General features: G+C 23.1%; 1 non-coding gene across 1 annotated transcript; it reads left to right on the top strand.

The window, feature by feature from the left end:
* The first annotated feature begins 2,704 nt into the window (after window positions 1-2,704).
* Window positions 2,705-2,877, top strand: LOC134832948 (U12 minor spliceosomal RNA). Its single transcript, XR_010162105.1, has one exon. It is a non-coding gene; the product is annotated as a U12 minor spliceosomal RNA (small nuclear RNA).
* The last annotated feature ends 13,418 nt before the right edge of the window (window positions 2,878-16,295 follow it).

Genomic DNA, 16,295 nt, shown 5'->3' with positions numbered 1-16,295 from the left:
TTGTTTTATGGGCTTATAGACGGGTCATTTATGGGATTGAACGCGATGGATTGTGTTGAGATACCGATTAAAATGGGCATGAATGGAGATGTCGAATAGTTATATCAGGTAACTTAATATGAAAAATATGCCTATTTTATGATTCAAAGATTTTGCTGAACTGAAAAAAAATATCGCCAAATAATAAAATAAAATTAAGTTATTTTTTTTTTAATTTATTAAAAATTTTTTTTTTTTTTATTAAATAATTAATTAATAATTAAGTTAAAAAAATAAAGTTTAATAATTAAATTAAAATTAAATTAAATTTAAATAAAAAATTTTTAAATTTAAATTAAATAATTTTAATATTAACATTTTTGATTTATTATTTAAAAAAATATTTTTTAAAATAATTAATATTTTTTTATTATTTTTTAAATTAAAAAATAATTTTTTAAATAAAAATTTTTTAAAAATTTAAAATAATTTAATTATAATTGAAATTTTTTTAAAGTTAATCATTAAATTAATATTTTTGTTTTTTTTTACTTTTTTATGACTTTAAAAATTATTTTTTAAATAAAATAATAATTTTTCATATATTTTTAAAAATTAATTTACTTTTTACTATTTTTTGTACAAATTTCTTTTAAAAATTATTTTTTTTTTAATTAATTATTTTTTAATTTTTAATATTTTTATTTTATAATGATTTTTATACATATTTTATAAAGAATTATTTTTTTGTAATTTTTTTTTCAAAATATCAAAAATTTTTAAATCTTTTTTCTGTGCTTAAAAATTATTTTTTAAACAAATCTTCAAAATGCACAAAATTACCTCAAAAGACAAGCAATAAAAGTCACGCATATCAAAATATTTACCATTATCCGACACCTGCTGTCACGACAAACAAAACAGACCTTCGAAATTTCTTCAAATAATCAAAATTAATTTTAATTCTTCCACGCCATCAAATCCGACATAAGTTTCTTTTTTTTAAATTTTATTATCCTTCCATCACCAAATATTTCTTCTCGAGAAAAAAATGCAACAAATCCTTTCAACTGTTGCGTCAAAACAACATTAAATTTGATCCATTTAACGTTCTTGATCGGATCAACGTTGACTTTTTACGTTTCGTATTGCATTAAATTGCCCGTAAATTTCAATTTTGGGACAATTTCGTGAAAGTCTCGAGATCAAAAGTGATAGTTTATGAAGACATTTCGTCCCTTTTGTCTGACAAACAACAAAAGAGCAGAAAAAGTAACAATAAAAGGAGAAAGGTGTAATCATAAACAAGGATATTAGACAAATTCCCGTCTTTTGTGTGTGACATGGGAGCCGTCTTTGATTGTCCTTTCTTGAAAAAAAAAACATTTGTTACAGAAAAAAATCATAAAAGTTAAATAAGATGTAAAAAAATTCTCAGTGCAGGTGTATTTTTGATTGAAATTGAAATCGATTCATTTTTATTGAACATTTTTTTTTTTTCATAAATTTAATGGAAATAATGTCGCGCTATAAAGCTGATATCAATTTTTTTTTCGTTATTAAAATGCGTAAAACGAGTAGCTTGAACGATTATTGCAAAAATATAACAACAAAAAACGTGTTTCGTACGTTGTCTTATGAATAAATACTTAAAGTGAGAGAAGAAGCAAAAAAAAATAATAATATTGGAAAAATATGATGAGCCAATGCATTGAATAAAAAAATAAGTATTGAATGCATTTTTATTAGCATTATGCAAATTTTTAATGCCTTTAAACAATTTGTTTTTTTTTGTTTTAAATAAATGTTAGGTGTGTATTTTGGCAAGTCAATTATCGATTGTTAGGTTGGGTAATGGAACGTTAGAAAATTTTATAAAAAATTTGAAGCTCAAAATTGGTTATTTTTTATATTGAAAAATAATTTTTAAGAAATTTTAGTTAAAAAGATTTAAGATATTTATAAGTTTTTTTTAGCTTATTTGATTATTTAATTATTTGATTATTTTACCATTGATAAATAAAATAAATTAATTAATTATTAAATAAATTAATTTTCTTGAAATATTTTCAGTTTTTATTAATTTAAAAAAAATAAATTTTAAGTCAGTTTAAAATTTAAATTATTTAACTTTAATTTTTAAAATAAAAAATATAATTAATTAAAGAAATAAATATGTTTTTTTTATTTTAAAGTTTTTTGTGAACAATTTTTTTAATTTAAAATCTTAATCTTACATAAAATTTTAAAGCTTTTTTCTTGAATAAAAGTAAAAAAAAAATATAATTTAGAAATTAATCTGAAAAATTTTTTAACTGAAAATTTTTTTTATTTTAAATATTTTTTTAATTTAAAAATTTTATTTTAATTTATGGAAAAAATGAATTTAAAGTTCCTTAATTTATTTTATTAAAAAATATTTATTTAAAAATTCTTAATTTTTATTATTATTTATTTTTAAATTTAAAAATACTTAAAAATAATTTAAATTAAAATTATTTAAAAATTAAATTTTACCAAAAAATTATTTTAAAACAAATTTGCTTAAAATTTTCCATTTCAGACAAAATCCATCAAAAAACGTGAAATTCTACAAAAATAAAAAATCTTCTATTAATAAAAATATTCGTACATCCCATACATCACATGCGCATCATATATTTCGCAAACACCCCATACGTCACACATTCGTATAAAAAAATGACTTGCGCTCATTCACGTTAATGTGCCGTAAACTAATGAGTAAGGAAATACGTGTTCGGCAATGCTAACGCGTTGCTGAGAGCTTACTTGACATGTTCCGCATGTCACAGCACTAATTTTTAATCGGGGTACAGGCTGTCCTCTGGAGCTGCTTGACTACTTTTCAAGCGGCTTGAGCGATTCGCAGTTTGCCCTTATAAACAAAAAATTTCTGATTTTTATCAATGAAAAATCGCATTCATTCATAAAATTAAAATCGGATGGCAGATCAATGAAACTTGTTAAAATCAAGTCAGTTTCGAAGCAAAAAAAAAGTTTTTGGTAGTTTTCGTAAATTTCTTAAACAATGAAGATTTTTTTTCATTGAGACAATGTAAAGCACTTTTTTTTGTCGTTGTCGCTTTGGAAGGAAGTCGTTCATATATTTTATTTGTCGCATTGAATTGCACATTGAAACTCGTTTTTTTGCTCTCTTCTGTAATTTATTGGATGAAAATTTCCCATACGACGTTCGTTGCACGAAACAAAACGTACAAAAATATTAATCTTATTCGATTTTCGGACATTTATACAACATTGGTAATTGTCTTTGAAAAGTGCCGCAATGCATATTACGCGATCTCTCGTTTCATTCATGGCAGTTGTTTTGCGCAGTTGCCCAAAAAAAAATTATGTTCACGACAAAATTTAAAAAAAAAATTTTTAAAGTTGCAGGAAACAATTTTTAAAAGCTTCTGGAATTTGAAGGCGATACATTTCCTGCTCCGGATTTAAGCATCAGAGCGGCTCGTTAGACGACGATAATCAATTGTTCGCGTACGTGACACTTGAAATCCATTTGATCGATCATGAAATTGATCTTTCTCTCTCTCGCTATCGAGTGTCGTGCAAACAAAAGCGGCGCCTTCGTCATTTATTTTGCTTTTGTCACGACGATCGATCGATTTTAAAAAATAAGTTTATTATATTTGACACCTGATTGAGGCGCAGTCGACGAATATCGAGTGAAGTTGGGTCAATCAATGTCAGAAAGTTGCTTTGCATGCGGAATGATGGAAGAAAGTAGAACAGATGCGAAGGAAAATTTGACTTGAAGTTGACAAGAAATGCAAATTTTTTGGGTTGTGACATGCAAAAAATGAAATTTTCAGTAAAAATGTGAACAAAAGGTAATTTTTGATGAATTTTTGTTCTTTGACATCTTTCAAAGAAATTAAAATCTTCTAATTTGTGTCTTAAAAATATTTTTTTAAGGAAGTTTTTTTTTTAAAAAAAAAATAAATAAATAAAAAAAATAAAATGAAATTTTATTAAAAAACAAAAAAAAAAAAAATAAAAATATGAGAAAAATATTTAAAAGAATTGAACCTTTACCTCATTTGACCTAAATTTTTATTTTTTTATGAAAAATTTTCATTTTTAAAGGATTTAAAAAAATTATTGAAAAATGTTAATTTAAAAATTTGATTACTTATGCATATTTTCATAACCTTATTTTTCTTAAGGTTACCTAACAAAATATTTTATTTTTGAAAATTTTTAAAAATTAAATTAATAAAAAAAATTAAATCTTTTAAAAATTAATTTAATTAAAAAAAAAAATAAGATTTTTAGAATAAAAAAAAATTTCAAAAATATTGAATTTAAAAAAAATAAAATTTAAAAAATTAAAATGAAAAAAAAAAAATAAAATTTTTAAATATAAAGAAAAAGTACCTTGAATTAGCAAAGCAAATTCGAATTGTAGTATATGTTTGTTACATAACCCGTTTGTGTACCGAGTCATTGTTTAGTTTAAGAGAAATTATTGCCAATTCTTCATATGCTGGACAAACATATAAAATTAAGCTAGATCACGGTTCTAAAAAAGGTTACAAAAAACTTTTGTTTTGGACTTTTTCTAAATTTTGCGTTTTCGATGTACAGGAGCCATTTAAAGATGTTAGCGAAAAAAATTGATTAAAAAAAATTTAAGTCAAAATCCTTTTATTATGAGGGCTCACATACCGATTTTTCAAAATTAAGCTAGATCACGGTTCTCCGTCTCAAAATGAAGGTTTTGATGTTAGAAACAACTTTTGTTTTGGACTTTTTCTAAATTTTGCGTTTTCGATGTACAGGAGCCATTTAAAGATGTTAGCGAAAAAAAATTTAAGTCAAAATCCTTTTATTATGAGGGCTCACATACCGATTTTTCAAAATTAAGCTAGATCACGGTTCTCCGTCTCAAAATGAAGGTTTTGATGTTAGAAACAACTTTTGTTTTGGACTTTTTCTAAATTTTGCGTTTTCGATGTACAGGAGCCATTTAAAGATGTTAGCGAAAAAAATTGATTAAAAAAAATTTAAGTCAAAATCCTTTTATTATGAGGGCTCACATACCGATTTTTCAAAATTAAGCTAGATCACGGTTCTCCGTCTCAAAATGAAGGTTTTGATGTTAGAAACAACTTTTGTTTTGGACTTTTTCTAAATTTTGCGTTTTCGATGTACAGGAGCCATTTAAAGATGTTAGCGAAAAAAAATTTTAAGTCAAAATCCTTTTATTATGAGGGCTCACATACCGATTTTTCAAAATTAAGCTAGATCACGGTTCTCCGTCTCAAAATGAAGGTTTTGATGTTAGAAACAACTTTTGTTTTGGACTTTTTCTAAATTTTGCGTTTTCGATGTACAGGAGCCATTTAAAGATGTTAGCGAAAAAAAATTTAAGTCAAAATCCTCTTATTATGAGGGCTATTATAAAATATTTTTTTTTGAGCAAAATTTGATTTTTTTTACTTTTTTTTTATAAAATGACATATTTAAATGCAATTTAACATTTTTAATTTCAGATAATTTTTCATCCCAATTACAACAAATCATGTTCTATCTCAAGCATAAAATCTAACATAATTTGCGTGACTCACCATCAAAATCTCGTTCTACGTGAATTTTTTCTTGTCTCAGATCAAATTTCACTGCACCAAGAGTACGTTCGAGAGCATTACTCATAAAACACTTATGCTTGCGAATCAGTGCCAAATACTTCTCCATAAAGAACGCAAATAAATGGACTGCAACAACCTACATAATCCTATAATTTTAATACATAAATAAAAGTGTTGCATGTTGTGGGATGCTAAATTTTTTAGCACTGCGAAAAAAATCGTATAAATAAATAAAAAAATAATAATATTCAGAAGTTGCGAATGTAAATGAGAGCAATAAATAAAAATGTTTTTTTTTCGAGCTACTACGCGAGACGAGACAAAGTAAAAATTTTTACCGATATTTATTGATACGCGCGGAGCTGCGAGAGCGCACGAAGAGGAAGATTTTAATCCGAATGCAAAAATTCTCAAAGGAGAGGGAGAAAAAAAATCAGAAACAAGAATAATAAGCAGATATAAGCCAATCAACATAAATCATTATCTAAATTAAGTAGTAGCTTTGGTACGTGACGTTACCGCACATTTTGGATTTTTCGTTCGCTTAATTTTTCGTACGTGCTTTCTCGCCAACTGCCACTGCATTTTTATTGTTTGCAGTTGAGAATTTGGTTGAGTTCAGAAGTTCTTGAAAATTATCGAAGACTCGAAAAAAGTGTGGTTTTTGCAGTTTAATGACCAAAAATGATCTTGCCTTTACAATTACATCCTCTAACAACAAAAAAACCTTTGAGCATTAAAAAAAAACATTAATATTACACTGTTAATTTTTTTAATATTAATTTAAAAAAAAATATTTATTTAAAAATTAAAAATAATATTTATTATCTAAAAATGTTAAAAAAATTATTATTCAAAAAAATAATAATAAATAAAATAAAAATAAAATTAAAAAAAAATAAAATAAAAAAATTAAATTAAATTAAATAAAAATATAAAAAAAAAATTTAAAAAAATAAATAAATAAATATAATTAAATAAAATAAAGTAAAATAATAAATTATGTTTCTAATATTTTATTTTTAAAGTAAGATGTTGTTTTTTATTTAATTATTATTTTTTGAATAATATTTTTTTTTAGACTTTTAGGTTGATATAATTTTTTAAAATATTTTTAAAAATTAATTAAAATTATTTTTTTTTAATTTTGAGTCAAAAACTGTTAATTTCATAAGAAAATTAAATTGTCAATTCAAAAAAAAAAATAACTTTTAAACTTTTAATTCTTGAAAAAAATGTAAAAAAATAAAAATCCGAAATTTTTTTTACAGTGTACTTTAAGCATTAACGAAAAAACAACAGCAGCAGGATGCTTCAATCATACAAGCAAGCAAGTAAAAAAAATTATGAATGGTCAGAATATGGCAAAATGTACTTTACTCTCCATTTGTTGGTTATATTAAAAGACACACACACAAAAAATTTTTTTGCAGTTATTATAATTTCATTTTTTTTTTCGATGTTCGAAGCAAACGAAGAGAAGCAAAAGAAGTGACTGAGTCCGGTAGCTAAAAACATGATCTTTAAAAATACGTTAAAAGTAAGTAAGTTGCATTGTAACATGCAATTACTTCGTTTTTTATTCCTCCTGATGCCATGCCAGCCGCACCAACGAGAGAGCGCAGAAGATAATAATAATAAAAGTTGTGCTGAATGAATGACTGACGCGATGTGAAGCATGTTTGTCAGGTAAATTATTTTGCATGTGAGCAATCATATTATCATGAAGATGATGATGATGATGATGTTGGAAGGAAATTGTTTGATACGTAAATTACTGTAACATCTTGAATTTTTTTTTATTTATTTTTAACGAAAAAGAAGTTTTTTTTAATTCAAACATTTTTTTTTGATGATAAAATGAAAAAAAAAAAAATTAATAGAAAAAATTTAAAAAATTATTTTTTTTAGTACAAATAAGCTGCGGCGTAGTCACTGAGATAAGGAGATGCCAAATAAGGAGAAGCAACATAGCTGGCAGATGTAACCAATGGAGCGTTGTAGTAACTTCCGTGATACGTGGCAGAATATGGAGTAACATAAGGAGCAGCAGCCAAAAGTTGAGGAGCAGGCTTAGCATATGCGAAAGTGATAGCCAAGATGAGGCAGATGAGAGACTGTAAAAGAAAAAAATTAATTAGATTTCAAATTTAACAAAAAAAAAATTTAAATTATTTTTATTTTGATTTTTATTCTAAAAAAATTGAAAAAAAATTTATTTAATTTTTTTATTTTTTAGAGTTTGACGCGAGTTAACGAATTTTAAATAAATTAAATTAAAAAAATAAATTAATTAATAAAATAATAAATTTTAAATTTAAATAATTTGAATTTGTTGAAAATAATTTTTTTGAATGATTTCTTTCATATTTTTATTCTAAAAATTATTAAAAAAAAAAAATTAAATTATTTTACACATAATTGAAATTTTTATTTTTTTAGACCATTTTTTTCATAATTTTAATAAATAAACTAATTATTTAATTATAATTATTTTATAAAATTTTGAAATTTATTTTTAATTAAAATATTAATTCTTTTTCATGAATGTTCTATTACAAATCGAAAACTGAAGAGAATTTAATTTAAAAAAAAATTTATTGATCATAAAAAAAATTGAAATTCATATATTTTCATTCAACTTTTTATTTTATTTCAACTTTTAATTAATTTTCAATTTCATCAAAGATTTTTTTGTAAAAATTTGCTAAAAAACAAATAATAATTTTCACTTTTATTTAATTTAAATTTATAGATTTTTTTAATTTTATAATTATTTTTGTGTACGAAAATAATAAGTTAAAAAATTAAATTTTGAATGAAAATTATTTTTGAAAAAATTTTTTCTTCAATATTTTGCGTCACTTTTTATTAAGACAAAATTTTTAATTTTTAAAGTTATTTTTAAATAATTTTTTTTTATTCAACCAAATTCAAAAAGAAATTATGAAAAAATTAAAGAATTATTTTTAAAAATATTATTTTTAATTCAAATAATTTTTTTTTTCAAAAAATTAATTTTTCTTCATATTTTTCACAAATATTTAATATTTTTCACTCACAATAATTTTGGATGCCATTTTTAGTAAAAAATTGTTTGTTTTTTGTAAACGTTCTTGCAAAACGATTCAGAAGCAAACTGATGCCTCTTCGTAGATTCTCGTTGCCTTTTATACCGCTTGCCAAAATCATTGAATCTATCCTTAAACAATGCTAAAAAATCCATAAAAACTCACTTTTTAATCAGTATTGAGCACACGCTGAAACAAATTAATTCAGATGCGTCGCTAGAATATTAAATGAGGGTCAAGAGATGGTTCCAAAGTTTGGCACGCAATTAAAATAAAAATAAAAAAAAATATTTGAAGGTGTTTTACCAGAAATATCTTGGCATTCCATTGAAATGTTTTGTGTTTCAAACGATTTGCATAAAAAATTACAAAATTTTGTTCCATTGAAGAAGTTTCGTTAGCAAATTCTTGGCAAAGTGATGCAAAAACGTGATTCATGACAAAATTGGCTGAAAACGCGATAAAATATCACAAAATTACCTTGTTTGACATTTTTTCACACCTTTCCGCCTCTTTTTTTTTTTTAGCACAAAGCTCTAAACAACTAAATTGCAACGCGAATTTGCATAATTTTTCAGTTTTGTTTGTTTTTGCTGCCGTGTCATTATTTGCCGCGCCGAAACTACGGGGGTGGCATCCAATTCTCACAACAACTAGATCAGACTTGGGTGTCTGCTGCTGCTGCTGCGAAAAAACAATCGTCATAAATAAATCATTAATTGAAGTTTTTACGAGGTGTTAAATTACAAGCGCGATTGACGTCTATTTCTCTCGTTTGGCTCGTTTTCTGTGTGAGAAAAACAGTCGTAAAATCGCCCTTGGACCGAGAGGCACGAGTCAATAACGAGCAGAAATAACTGTTTCACGTCTCAAATATTATTTATTGACGACGACGGCAACGGTTAACGAAACATGAACAATATGCCAATTTCTTTACTTTTTTTTTTGCATTCCAGCGCGGAAGAAGAGTTCCAACGAAGAAGAAAGAACAAACGATTTAGAGAGAAATAATTTCAATTGAAACGAGGTCAGTATATTTTGTTGTCTTTCGAGGCTATTGTCTTCCTTTAATGTGTGTACGGAACAAATTTCAATAGAATTGGATGCAGAAAAATAACTAAACTGTTAAATTCAGAGCAAATTCTATGCATCCAAATAATGTCATTGTCTTGTTTAGCGGTTTAGATGTTTAGGAGAAAATCTGAATTAGAGTATGTTGATCGATGAATTTATTTTTTAAAAAGTAAATTAATTATTTTTAAAGAAAAATTTCAATAAAAAAAATAGTTTTTGAGCAAATAATTATTTTTTTTAAATATTTCATGAAAAATATTTTTCAAAGGTTTCCTGCTTTATTTATTTAAAAATAACTCAAGTCTCTAAAAATATTTTTATTTTAGATTTATTTAAATTTTTATTTTTTTGAAGTTTAAAATAATTTTGTAAAAAATTAAAAATAATAATAAATACATTTAAAAATCATGTTTTAATTGAAAATTTAAACTAAAGATTTTTTTGGAAATAAAAAAAAATAAAATATTATTTTACTTTTTTCAAAGTTATAGTGTTATTATAAAATTAATTAATTATGAAAAAAATCTTATCTTAATTAAAAAACAAAAATTAAAAATTTTTAAAAATATTTTTTCATAAAAAATTAAAAATTTATTGCTTTAAATTTTTTTAATTAAAAATTATTAAAAAAAAAATAATAATTTTAAATATGTAATATTATAATTTTTTTTTATTATTTATTCATTTTTATTTATTAAATATATAAATATTTAATAAAATTATAAAAATTTTGCTAAAAAAATATTTTTTTTTAATTTTGTTAGTTTAATAAATATTAAATAAAAAAAAATAAAAATTTATTTTATTTTGATATTTTTATAAAAATATATTTTTTTTATTTTTAAATGAAAATAAAATAAAATTAATAATAAAAAGTTTAATAATATTGAACAAAAATTCTAAAAAATAAATTAAACGAGTAAAAATATTAAGAAATTTATATATTTTGTCACAAACGAACACAATTCTATCTAAATCCAACACACATGAACACACAGAAAAAAAAACGAAAATAAAATATTAAAAACGTTTTCTAAGAAAAAGAGAGTGTGTGGCGGTTTTTTCGGATGCTTTATGATAAACAAAAGCAAAACTATTTGCATTTATTGTTTTGTTTTAGCCAAAATAAGATTTGTTAGTATAATAACAATGATAATAATGGTAATCGCAGTCACAGCTGTGTGAGCTGTATTATTATTACTTTCATCGATTTGGAGTCTTTCGAGCATTCGGTAACAACGAAACTCCCTTTTGGTTTAAAAATCCCTGAAAAATTTCAGTTAAACGGACTTACCGAAAATAGAAAGGTAACATAAAAATGCACTTACTCCCATTTCTTCGTTGGCATCACATGTGTGTTGAAACAATTGCTTTTGGGGCACACAGAACGCGAACAAGAGAGAAAGACAATCACAGACGAACAATAGATGAAGCGTGCCCTTTATTTCTCGTTGCTCGCTGTTTGAATAAGAAAAAAAAGCAACAAAGTGCATAATAACAACTTACAAATAATAGACTCGCACATTTGTTTCCTGCATCGCATTTATCAAATATTTCTTGTACCGTAACAAGAAAATTGGCAGGTTATTATAATAAATGTGTGCGAGATAACTTTGAGAGCAAGTTTAATTTTTTTTTTTTTTTTAAATTTTCAAAAATTTTTTTATTTAATTTTTTTATGTTAATTTTTTTCAAAATTTTAGTTTTTTTTTTAATTTTATTTAATTAAATTTAATTTTTTAATTTATAAATATTAATTTAAAAAAAATATATTTTTTATTTTTTTTTTTAAATTTAATTTTTTATTTTATTAAATAATTAGTTTAATTTATAAAAATAATTATAAAAAAATTTACAATTATTAATTTAAAAAAATATTTTTAAATTATTTTTTTAAATTTAATTTATTTTATTAAATAATTAATTTAATTCATAGTATTAATGAATTCTCATTGTTTATAATTAATTGTTTAAATTAAATTGCTTAAAATAACTCTCATATATTTTTTTTGTTATTTAAAATTTTTTTTTTCATGAAATTTTTAAACATTTATTTTTTTTTTTTGTAAAAAATTGTAAAAAAAAAATTTGAGTATTTTTTAAGGCTTTAATAATTAAAAAAAAATAATTTTAATTAAATTTTAAAAAATTCATAATTAAAATAATAATTGAAATTAAATATTCATGAAATTTTCGAGAAATTTCCTTAAAATAAAAATTTAACCAAAAAATATTGACACCTACCAAATTTTGGCAAGATTTTTGATAGTGCATTAACCATGTCAAGGTCATTTTTAGCAGAAACCACACTCGTAAACAAAATTATGTAATAAACGTGCAAAAATAACAAACACACGACGTTTCTCGAATCATAATTGAAATAAAAATCGAAATTGAAAACAAAATAAAGTACCTTGGTGACATAAATTTCTATGTCTATATCTCTACAAGACGACTCGAAACGTCACTCATTAAGCATTCCGCTCGTCATTTTGTATCAAAAGCCATTAATTCACTATAAATAGTTTAAGTGAATCCAAAATCAGTATCAGTTCCATTCGCTTTTGTTTGCAAAGAAGTAACAAAAAAAAAACCAATTTAAAAAAAATGGCATCAAAAATCATGGTACGTTCGAGAATTTCCTGTTGATTCTAAAATTAAATTAATTTCTAACAAAAAAAAATATTCTTACAGACTTTCATCTTCGTCGTTTTGGCTGTCCTCAGTGTGGGTTACGCCAAGCCAGCTGCCAAACCAGGCGTTATTGCAGCAGCTCCCGCAGCCATTGTTGCTCCTTATGCCTCAACTTATAACGCTCACGTGGTAAATCACGCAGTTTCTGCTCCAATTGTTGCTGCTGCTCCAGCTGCTTACGTTGCCGCGTCTCCATATGTTGCTGCGTCTCCATATGCTTATGCAGCTCCTTATTCTGCGTACTATGGAAGTTATTTCTTGTAAAGAACGTTGAATGAATTATCTTGTTACACTTAATTTTTTATTTGCATGAAAAATAAAATAATTTTTGTTAAAATGTTGCTCACTGTAAAAAAAAATATTTAAAAAAAAACAATAGAGAAAAATAAAATTATTTCACATAACTTAATTGTGTTTTTTTTATAATTAAAATAAAAAAAAAAATTTAAAATATTTAAAAATATTTTTAAAATATTATTTAAAATTTATTTATTTTAAAATTATTTTAAACTTATTTTTAAAATTTAATAATTTTAAATTAAAATATTAAAATTTGAAGTAAAAAAGTTAAAAAATTAAAAATATCAAAATTTATTCTATTAAATGAAAATTTTAATTTAATTTAATTATTTTAATTGATTTTTTTTATTTTTTAATTATTTTTATTAATTAATTAATTTTTTAAATTTCAATTAAAATTATATTTAAAAAAATGTTGTAAAATTAATTTTTTTTTTATTGAATGAATTCTTTTATTTTATTCAGGGGCGTAGCAAGCCAAAAAATTTGGGGGGGGGGGTGGCAAACAGAACAAATATAGCTTCTGAACACCAATTTCTGAAAATTTTCTTTGAAAACTTGAAATTGATTTTATTTTATATTTTTAATTTATTATTTTTATTTTTTAATTATAATATTTATTTTTTAAATTATCATAAGTAATTTTTTATCAAAATTTATTCTGTTTTAATATTTCTTACATCAAAATTTTTTATCATTTTTTTTACAAATTAAAAAAAAACAAAAAGAAAAGTAATTTTGCATTATTTGGTCGTAAAAAATTAAAATTAATTAAAAAAATTTAATAAAATAAAAAATAAATTTAAATTTTAGAAATGAGTTCTCAAAAAAAAATTTTAAATTAAAAAATAAAGAATTTTTTGTAAAATTAATAATATCAATAAAATAAAATTTTTACACAACATAAAAAAATATTTAATGAAAAAAAGCATCAAGAAAGGGAGTTAAATAAAAAATTCCTTATTTAAAGATAACACAAAAATAATAAATAAATATATTTCTGCATCTACAGACCATGAAAAAAAAATCAAAACAGCTTCTTGTTGATAAAAAAATAATAATAATAATAATTCCCATATAATTTCTGTATCACAATAAAAACGCATACAAGTCGACGAGCGTGGAAAAACAGTAGCTGCACATTTACAAGACAAGAACAAAACCGTATCTTTTGCTGAAACACCACAAAAAAGTATGTCGGGCGGTATTTCATGCCGGTCGCATCCTTTGATAAAAGCATATTCAACAAAACAACAACAACAACTGCAGCAGCAGCAGCAACGACGAAAAAAATATTAAAAAGGGATAAATATATAAGTAAGTAAGTCGCAAGTTTTATAAAGAGATCCGAAATTGATAATAATAATAACACAATATTTTTCTGTGCTTCGTAGCTGGCAACATTTTAAAACGCTTCGTGCATGGAAGTTTTGTGAACAGAACAAGATTAATAAATAATGGATCTTTGTTTTTATTGCTTCTTGTTGTTATTGCATTAAAATCTTGTTTTCTGTTTTTTTTTTGCTGAATTCGGAAATCAATACGCGAGACGAGTAATGCACGCGTTTTTGTCTGAAATTGAATGAAGCAAAAAAAAAAAAAAAACAGAAGGACAGCAGTTTAGATTTGCAATTGGTTTAATAATAATAATAAAATAAAAATTGTAGAAGGAGGAAAAAAGCAGGCGGATAACAATGGAAGTCGCTTGTCAGTAATCGGACATTATTAATTGTTGTCCCATAATTTAACTTCATTATTATTATAAAAGGCGCCTTCTTTTATCTAACGACAAAGTACGACAAGCAATAAATCTTTTTTCGTAATTGGTTGTCTTTATGGGATACACTTGAAGCAAAACTAAAAAAAATCAGAAAAATGGGATTTTTTAAAATTAAATATTAAATAAATTAAATGATTAATTTTAATAAAAAAAATTTAAATAAAATTTATCGAAATTTATCATTAAAAATATATTTATTTTAATTTTAAAACATTTTCATACACAATTTTTTAAAAATAATAATTTTTATTTTAGAATTATTTTTTTAATAATTTTTAATTTTATTGTATTTTTTTTTAATTAACATTAAGGCCGCTCCAAATTTTTTTTGAACTTTTTGTCCCATGCCCCATTTCAAAAGTCGAAAATCCAATGGGGCAAAATAAAAAAAAAAGTTAAAAATTTCATCAAAATTGATCGTTTTTTGGTCTTTTTTCAAGGAATTTCCCAAAATTTTAAAAAAATTCCAATTTTTAAGAATTTTTGTATTAAAAATTGTATTTTAACATGAATTTTCTTCTTTAAAATTTTTTTCAAAAAAAATATTTTTAAAATTTTTTTGACAGTTTTTTTTACGAAATTTTTTTTTATTTTTATCTTGAAATACTCTGAGATATATTTTAAATTATTAAATCTCAATGTAGATACCATAAAATCATCTAAAATATTGATTGATGACAAAAAAAACTGCTAAAATTCTGTCATTTTGTATGAAAAAGTATTTCAAATTTTTTTTTATTTGGCCCCCCTCATTTTGAAAAAAAGTTTTTGGGACAAAAAGTTCGAAATAAATTTGAAGCGGCCTAATATATATCAAACAATTTAAACTGATAGAAGTTTAAAACACTATTGATGAATTTTATTTAAATAATGAAATTTATTCAAACATAATTTTCAAAAATATACTTTTTTTTGGAATAATTTTGTAATTCGCAATATTTAATCAAATTTAATAAAAATACAGATTATATTAAAACTTTAAGATGAATCTTTTTACTTTAAATTTTTGATGTTTTACTTTTAATCAAATATTTTTTTTTCTTTTTTATTTAAATATTTAGAGTAAACTATTATAAACCAAATATATGATCTTTTATTGAACAGCGAAAGTGTTCAGGGCATGTACAATTTAGCAGACTATTGATCAAATCACAAAAAGGTTGAACTGCGCACTGTACATCACAAGGATACTCGCATTGGTTATTGTGACATAACATTCCTTCTGCACATTCAGTTCCGGAATCACAACTTTGAGCTTGAACAACGAAAGACATCGACGCAAAGATCACAATTAATGTAATTATTTTCATTTTTTCAAAAGTAAGTTTAACTTTTTTATGACACTTTTATTTATTTTTTTTTTTTTGAACTTTTGTAGTTTCTTTTAAACGTTTCACTTTTTAACTGATGTCTGGATGATAAAATTCAGCTCTTTTTATATGAAAATTAAGAATTTGTTTCTCGTTTATCGATATCAATTGTTTACTCAATTTTGAGACATAATACAAACAAATGTGGTCAAGAAAAAACAATACGAGATCAAAGTTCTTCTTAAGCCAAATTTCAATAAAATTTTTTATTGAGAATTTTCGATTCTTAAATACTTTTTTTTTTGTAAATATTCAAAAATTAATTAAATGTATTAAGAAAAATTTAAATAATAAAAGAAAACTTTTCATTTAAGAAGTGAAAAAAAACTATTGAACAAATATTTTTATTTTTATATTAAAAAATTGTTTAAATTTAATAAATTTTAATTAGATA

This window comes from Culicoides brevitarsis, chromosome 2 (genome assembly GCF_036172545.1).
Source record: "Culicoides brevitarsis isolate CSIRO-B50_1 chromosome 2, AGI_CSIRO_Cbre_v1, whole genome shotgun sequence".
Classification (NCBI taxonomy): domain Eukaryota; kingdom Metazoa; phylum Arthropoda; class Insecta; order Diptera; family Ceratopogonidae; genus Culicoides; species Culicoides brevitarsis.
This window is presented reverse-complemented; position numbering and strand designations above follow the sequence as displayed.